This window comes from Salvelinus sp. IW2-2015, unplaced genomic scaffold, assembly GCF_002910315.2.
Source record: "Salvelinus sp. IW2-2015 unplaced genomic scaffold, ASM291031v2 Un_scaffold2342, whole genome shotgun sequence".
Taxonomy (NCBI): Eukaryota; Metazoa; Chordata; class Actinopteri; order Salmoniformes; family Salmonidae; genus Salvelinus; species Salvelinus sp. IW2-2015.
In genome coordinates this window covers 43,124-50,174 of record NW_019943667.1, presented here as the reverse complement: position 1 = coordinate 50,174, position 7,051 = coordinate 43,124, and the positions used below count along the sequence as shown (strand labels likewise).

Here is a 7,051-nt window from a genome sequence, read left to right as displayed (position 1 = left end):
TCTCTTGTACGAGCAGACTGGAATGGAAGGAGGCTGGAGTGATGAAGGGTTACGAGCAGACTGAATGGAAGGGAGGCTGAGTGAGGAAGGGTACAAGCAGACTGAATAGAAGGGGAGGCTGAGTGATGAGAAGAGTAAAGGAGGGGAGAGATAGAAAAAGGGAGGGTTGTGCATACGGCCTAATAGAAGTTGTTTCCCTCCCTCCTGAAAGAGGAGGGGGGGGAGAGGCAGGTGAAGTTGGCTGGATGGAGAAAAGGCATAGAGACAGTTTTGTATTTTCATGTAAAAGGAATCAATGAGCCAACCTATGGAAATATCCAGCCATTTTTGCATAAATTGATGTGCTTTTGAACACCACATGTACTGTATCTACAACAAACACACCCACTCAGTCACTCTCTCAGCAGGTGCGTAATGTAGGCATGGAGGGAGACAGAGGGCGAGGGTAAGGGATCACTAGAGGAATTACTGGTACATGTTAGTCACCTGATTGAGAATCCTTCTTCCTGGGAGGAGGGAGATCCTCTACTGCAGCAGTCTGTAGAGAGGCTGTAGAGATGGAGGAGAGGAAGGGGCAAGGGGGGCGTAGAGGGAGAGAGAAGGGGCAAGGGGGGCTGTAGAGGAGAGAAGGGCAAGGGAGTGCTAGAGGGAGGAGAAGGGGGAGCTGTAGAGGGAGAGAAGGGGGAGCTGATAGAGGGAAGAAGGGGAGCTGTAGAGGGAGAGAAGGGAGCTGTAGAGGGAGAGAAGGGGAGCTGTAGAGGGAGAAGAAGGGGGAGCTGTAGAGGGAGGAGAAGGGGGAGCTGTAGAGGAGAGAAGGGGGAGCTGTAGAGGGAGAGAAGGGGGAGCCTGTAGAGGGAGAGAAGGGCAAGGAGAAACTGTAGAGGAGAGAAGGGGCAAGGGGAGCTGTAGAGGGAGAGAAGGGGGAGCGGTGAGGGAGAGAAGGGGGGAGCTGTTAGAGGGAGAGAAGGGGAGCTGTAGAGGGAGAGAGAGGGCAAGGGCGGAGCTGTAGAGGGAGAGAAGGGGCAAGGGGGAGCTGTAGAAGGAGAGAAGAGCGGGAGCTGTAGAGGGAGAGAAGGGGAAGAGAAACTTAGAGGGAGAGAAGGGAAGGGAGCTGTAGAGGGAGAAAGGGGCAAGGGGAGCTGTGTAGAGGGAAGCAAGGGGGAGCTGCGTAGAGGGAGAGAAGGGGAGCTGTTAGAGGAGAAGGGGCAAGGGGAGCTGTAGAGGGAGAGAAGGGGGGAGCGTAGTTAGAAGAGGGAGAGAAGGGGCAAGGAGAAACTGTAGAGGGAGAGAAGGGGCAAGGGGGAGCTGTAGAGGGAGAGAAGGGGCAAGGGGGAGCTCTAGAGAGCTGCTGGAAGATGTTGGTCCTTCACCGTACAGAAGGTTTGGCATGCATAGTAGAGTATTGTTTGTGTTTTGGTCTAGTGATACATTTTCAATGTTGAGTGTGTGTGACTTTGAAGATGTGTTTGTTTGTTCCAGGTATATCTCCTCAGCTGATGTGCACGTGTGTGTGTGTGCACGTGTGTCTGATTAGCTGAACTGTAACTTACACTCTGCCAGCCCTGACTGAGGTGTGGGAAATAGAGAGGGGGGAGGGAGGTTGGCTGAGGTACCCTGATTTCTATCTGCCTGACATTGACAAGTGTGTGTGTGTGTGACACTGTTAAGTATATTTATTTTAGACAGGCGCCTCAGTCTGTTGTTATTTTTGATGAGGTGTTATGCCTTATCTCTTTGATTTGGGTTACAGTCCTTTACTTCCTGTTTCCAGTGTTGCATTACCAGTACAGTGTGCTTCCAGTTTCCAGTGTTGCATTACCAGTACAGTGTGCTTCCAGTTTCCAGTGTTGCGTTACCAGTACAGTGTGCTTCCAGTTTCCAGTGTTGCGTTACCAGTACAGAATGTGCATATGTTACAGTATGTCTTTTATTATAAACTGGGTGGTTTGAGCCCTGAATGCTGATTGGCTGACAGCCATGGTATATCAGACCGTATACCACGGGTATGACAAACATGTATTTTTMCTGCTCTAATATGTTGGTAGCCAGTTTATAATAGCAATAAGGCACCTCGGGAGTTTGTGTCGCGCCTAATAGCCCTTAGCTGTGATATATTGGCCATATACCACACCACCTCGTGCCTTACTGCTTAATTATACTATGTTCTGTTGGTATGTTACAGGCTGGTGATGGCAATAAGATGTTGTCTAAGACAGAGTAATAAGGTGTGCTGCAGAACCTGTGATATGTTTTTTGTAGCTTAAGCATTATTGTCACGGTGTATTTGTGTAGTGGTCAGAGTATGTGAGCTGAGCGGTCGGAAATCAAAGCTCATGGARTGGTGCTTGTGCACATCCTTTCCAACAGCTCCGTTAAAAACCGCTCCTCCAAAAAAAACTGACGCTCCAAATTCGCTCCMTTCATTAAAATCACTCATTTCAAATGGACGACATGTCGTTTTTAAAAAGCAAATAAACACTCTAAATATTTCAGGAGCCAGACAGGTAGCCTAAAAACTAATAAAAATGTATTTTTTATGTAATTTAAAGAATCATTGTGAAATCTGAAAAGACAAGTATCCCAAAAGCATGATGTTGTACTTAGTACATGCACATGCTATAACATAAAGGAATGAGGTGGGTAGCTAGCTAAGTGTGTCAATGTAGCAAAACAAAAAAATCTGACCTCTTAAAAGTTATATTAGTTTTCGTTATATTATCTATACAATAGGCCATCGTTGATTTTGGCCCAATCGGCCTGGCTCAAGTTACCGCTCAAGAAGCTTTCTGTTTTGATAGGGTTATTTTACCTATAATCCTTTAGGCCTACCTACAGGAAAAAACAACTATACATCCCTGCCCAGCCTGGAAAGAGTGACCAGAAGGGTGTTAACCATTCCCAGTGGTTCTGCAAGCTCTGATATTCTCCGCTGCTGGTCTGCTATTCAGGCACCAACGCATGAGCCATCTCCATATTGATTACACATCAATTCATATTTGGCATATGTTATTGTGATTGTAGTGAAAATGATTGAGCTCCTAGCTCCAACAGTGCAGTAATATCTAACAATTGATAGCAATACACATCTCAAAGTAAAATAATGGAATTAAGAAATATATCAATATTAGGACGAGCAATGTCGGAGTGGCATTGACTAAAATACAGTAGAATAGAATACAGTATATACATATGAGATGAGTAAAGCAGTATGTAAACATTATTAAAGTGACTAGTGTTCCATTATTAAAGTGGTCAGTGATTCCATGTCTATGTATATAGGGCAGCAGCCTCTAAGGTGCAGGGTTGAGTTGCCGGGTGGTAGCCACCTAGTGATGGCTATTTAACAGTCTGATGGCCATGAGATAGAAGCTGTTTTACAGTCTCTCGGTCCCAGCTTTGATGCACCTGTGCTGACCTTGTTTTCTGGATGATAGCGGGGTGAACAGGCAGTGGCTTGGGTGGTTGATGATCTTTTTGGCCTTCCTGTGACATCGGGTGYKGTAGGTGTCCCCCCAGTATGCGTTGTGCAGACTGTACCAGCCTCTGGAGAGCCCAGCGTTTGTGGGYGGTGCAGTTGCCGTACCAGGYGGTGATACAGCCTGACAGGATGCTCTCAATTGTGCATCTGTAAAGTTTCTGAGGGCCCCTGAGGTTGAAGAGGCGCTGTCACGCCTTCTTCACCACACTGTCTCTAGGTGGACCATTTCAGATCGTCAGTGATGTGTACACCAAGGAACTTGAAGCTTTCCACCTTCTCTGCTGCTGTCCCATCAATATGGATAGGGGCATGCTCCCTCTGCTGTTTCCTGAAGTCCACAATCAGCTCCTTTGTTTTGTTGACGTCTAAAGAGAGGTTATTTTCCTGGCCCCACTCTGCCAAGGCCCTCACTACCTCCTTGTAGGCTGTCTCGTCATTGTTGGTAATCAGGACTACTAATGTTGTCTCATCTGCAAACTTGATGGTTGAGTTGGAAGCGTGCGTGAACACGCAGTCATGGGTGAACAGGGAGTACAGGAGGGGGCTGAGCACACAACATTGTGGGTCTCCTGTGTTGAGGATCAGCGAAGTGGAGATGTTGTTTCCTAACTTCACCACCTGGGGGCGGCCCATCATGAAGTCCAGGAGCCAGTTACACATGGCGGAGTTCAGACCCATGGGCCTCGAGCTTAATGATGAGCTTGGAGGGTACTATGGTGTTGAAGGCTAAGCTGTAGTCAATGAACAGCGTTCTGACGTAGGTATTCCTCTTGTCCAGATGGGATAGGGCAGTGTGCAGTGCAATGGCGTCGTCTGTGGATCTTTTGGGACGTTAAGCAAATTGAAGTGGGTCTATTGTGTCAGGTAAGGTAGACATGATATAATCCTTAACCAGCCTCTCAAAGCACTTCATGATGACAGAAGTGAGTGCTACGGGGCGATAGTTCAGTTACCTTTGATTTCTTGGGTACAGGAACAATGGTGGACATCTTGAAGCAAGTGGGGACAGCAGACTGGGATAGGGAGAGATTGAGTATGTCCGTAAACACTCCAGGCAGCTGGTCTGCACATGCTCTGAGGACTCTAGGTTTTGAGTAGGTTTTAATAGTCACCATGGGAACAACATACCCTATACACACATCCAGTCCCATTCAGGTCTACACACACAGGACTAGGAGTTGGGGAAATGATATGTTCTAAGGCAGGGCTCTCCAACCCTTTCCCTGGAGAGCTACCCTCCTGTATATTTTCACTCCAATAATGTCCTGTAGAGAGACCCTCTGTATATTTTCACTCCAACCCTTTCCCTGGAGAGCTACCCTCCTGTAGGTTTCACTCCAATCCTGTCCCTTAGTAGAGACGACCCTGCTGTAGGTTTTCACTCCAACCCCAGTTGTAACTAACCTGATTCAGCTTATCAACCAGCTAATTATTAGATTTGGGTGTGCTAGATTTGGGTTGGAGAAAAAACCCTACAGGACGGTAGCTCTCCAGGAACAGGGTTGGAGAGGCTGGTCGTAAGGCCGTGTGCATCCGCAGAGAGTTGGGTCTGCTGTGGAGGAGACACTGCAGCAGGGTTGTGGAGGCTAGTCACATGGTCAACCCTGTCTTTGAACGTCCTCTCTGTCCGTTGCACTGTCATACTTTAGCTGTTGTTCGTAAGCCTGGCGGGACCAGACATGTTTGTATACTTCATGTGAAATGCTAACCTTTGTCATAATGGACCAACGCTGCATAGAAACCCTCCTTAATGACATGCATTCTCTCTCTGCAGCATTTTCAGCTGGCTTTGATTGACTCCAACCCCTGCACTTTGTCCAAAGCTGAAAGTAAGTAACATTACACCCCCACTTCTACACTCACACTCAAGCACACCATTCCTCTCCTGTTTGGTACCGTCACTGAAACCCCAATGAATTCTCCTTCCTGTTTTGTCCCCAGCATGTGGAGTTATGTACTCACTAGCTATGTGAGATAATGCATTATCCATAATGACAGTGTCATGTTGACTTGGTCATTTGTCAGTATTAACCACGTAAAGGAAAGGGCACAGAACGCTGTCTGGATATTTTTATCATTTCGTTATTTACTCCCGGTTGCCGTGCCATTTCCCCATGGTCTGTACGCCTGACCCTGGGGTTTTCAAGTCCACACACACACACACACACACACGCTCATTCCGACCACCTGCCTGAGATTGAGTTGCCTAGGAGACCACATTAGAAGGAATCGGCAGAGAGCTGCTCGCTAGAGCTCAGACTCTGCCACACGTACATGTGAGCAATTTTATGCACACACACACATTGGGAACCTAACCTCTCTCCCATCTGTAGCCACACACCATGCAGACTCCTTCCGTCTGCACCCAGGGAGTCAGAAGCAGTGCCACAGGGGAGTCAGAAGCGGTGCCACAGGGGAGTCAGAAGCGGTGCCACAGGGGAGTCAGAAGCGGTGCCACAGGGGAGTCAGAAGCGGTGACGGTGCCACACGGGGAGTCGAGCCAGCGAAAAGAAGACACATAACCTCCCTCTCTTAGACGTCACACCACAAACACAAAAGGAGCTGAATGTCTGGCTTCAGGAAACAGCACAGAGGAGCATGCACCGCCTATCCATCATTGATGGGGACAGCAGCAGAGAAGGTGGAAACGCTTTCAACGGCTCCGTTGTATCACAATTCTATCATGACCATCTGAAATGGTCCACTCTAGTGACCACAGCGGACAGGTGTCGGTTTGCAAGGACAAGGGCGTAGTTCAGTAGAACAGCGCCTCCTTCAAGCCTCAGGGCCCTGCAGGAAACACTTTACACCAGGATCGCACAATTGAGAGCCATTCCGTCAAGGTCTGTACACCACCCTGGTACTAGGCAACTGCTCACCCCCACAAATGCCCAACAGACGCTCGGTGGGGCTGCTGCACAGGAGGTCAGACAGCCGGTGGTGGACTAGCCTCTTGCACCAACGGCAACTGTTTCTGCCACACGGAAGTCAGAAGCGTTGGGGACACCCTACACACCGTCCCACAAGCTGGGATCAAGTATAGAAGCGTGGTCACAGGAAGGCCCAAAAAGATCATCAGACACCCCAAAGCCACTGCCCTGTTTCACCCCGCTTTGCCATCAACATCCAGAAAACGTGAGAGAGGTCAGCATTTCAGGTGCAATCAAAGCTGGGACGAGAGACTTGTAAAAACAGCGCTCTATTCTCATGGCCATCGGCTCTGTTAAATAGCCATCACTAGTGGTGGCTACCACCGGCAACTCAAACCCCTGACCTTAGAGGGTGTCTGCCTCTGCCCATACTTATAGAGCATATACAGTGCGAATCCCAGCTGACCACGTTTAATAAGACGCAAACTCACTAGAAGCGTCACTTTAATAATGGTTCTACCATTACTGCTTAGCGTCGATCTCATATGATATATGCCTACGAGGGCTGAGTTCGATGAGTCAGCTACCTGTCAGTATAGATCTTAAAGTCGAGACTTGCCATCTCCGACATGCCATTGCTCACGGCTGGGGCACCTGTCCAGAATACTAGAAGCGTGTATAATTTCTTAATCCATTTGCCCCT

At 48.4% G+C, this 7,051-nt stretch overlaps 1 pseudogene; it reads left to right on the top strand.

Annotated features, from left to right (window-relative positions):
* LOC112073713 (lysine-specific demethylase 6A-like) overlaps positions 1 to 7,051 on the top strand; it is an 81,757-nt pseudogene that overhangs the window by 31,893 nt on the left and 42,813 nt on the right.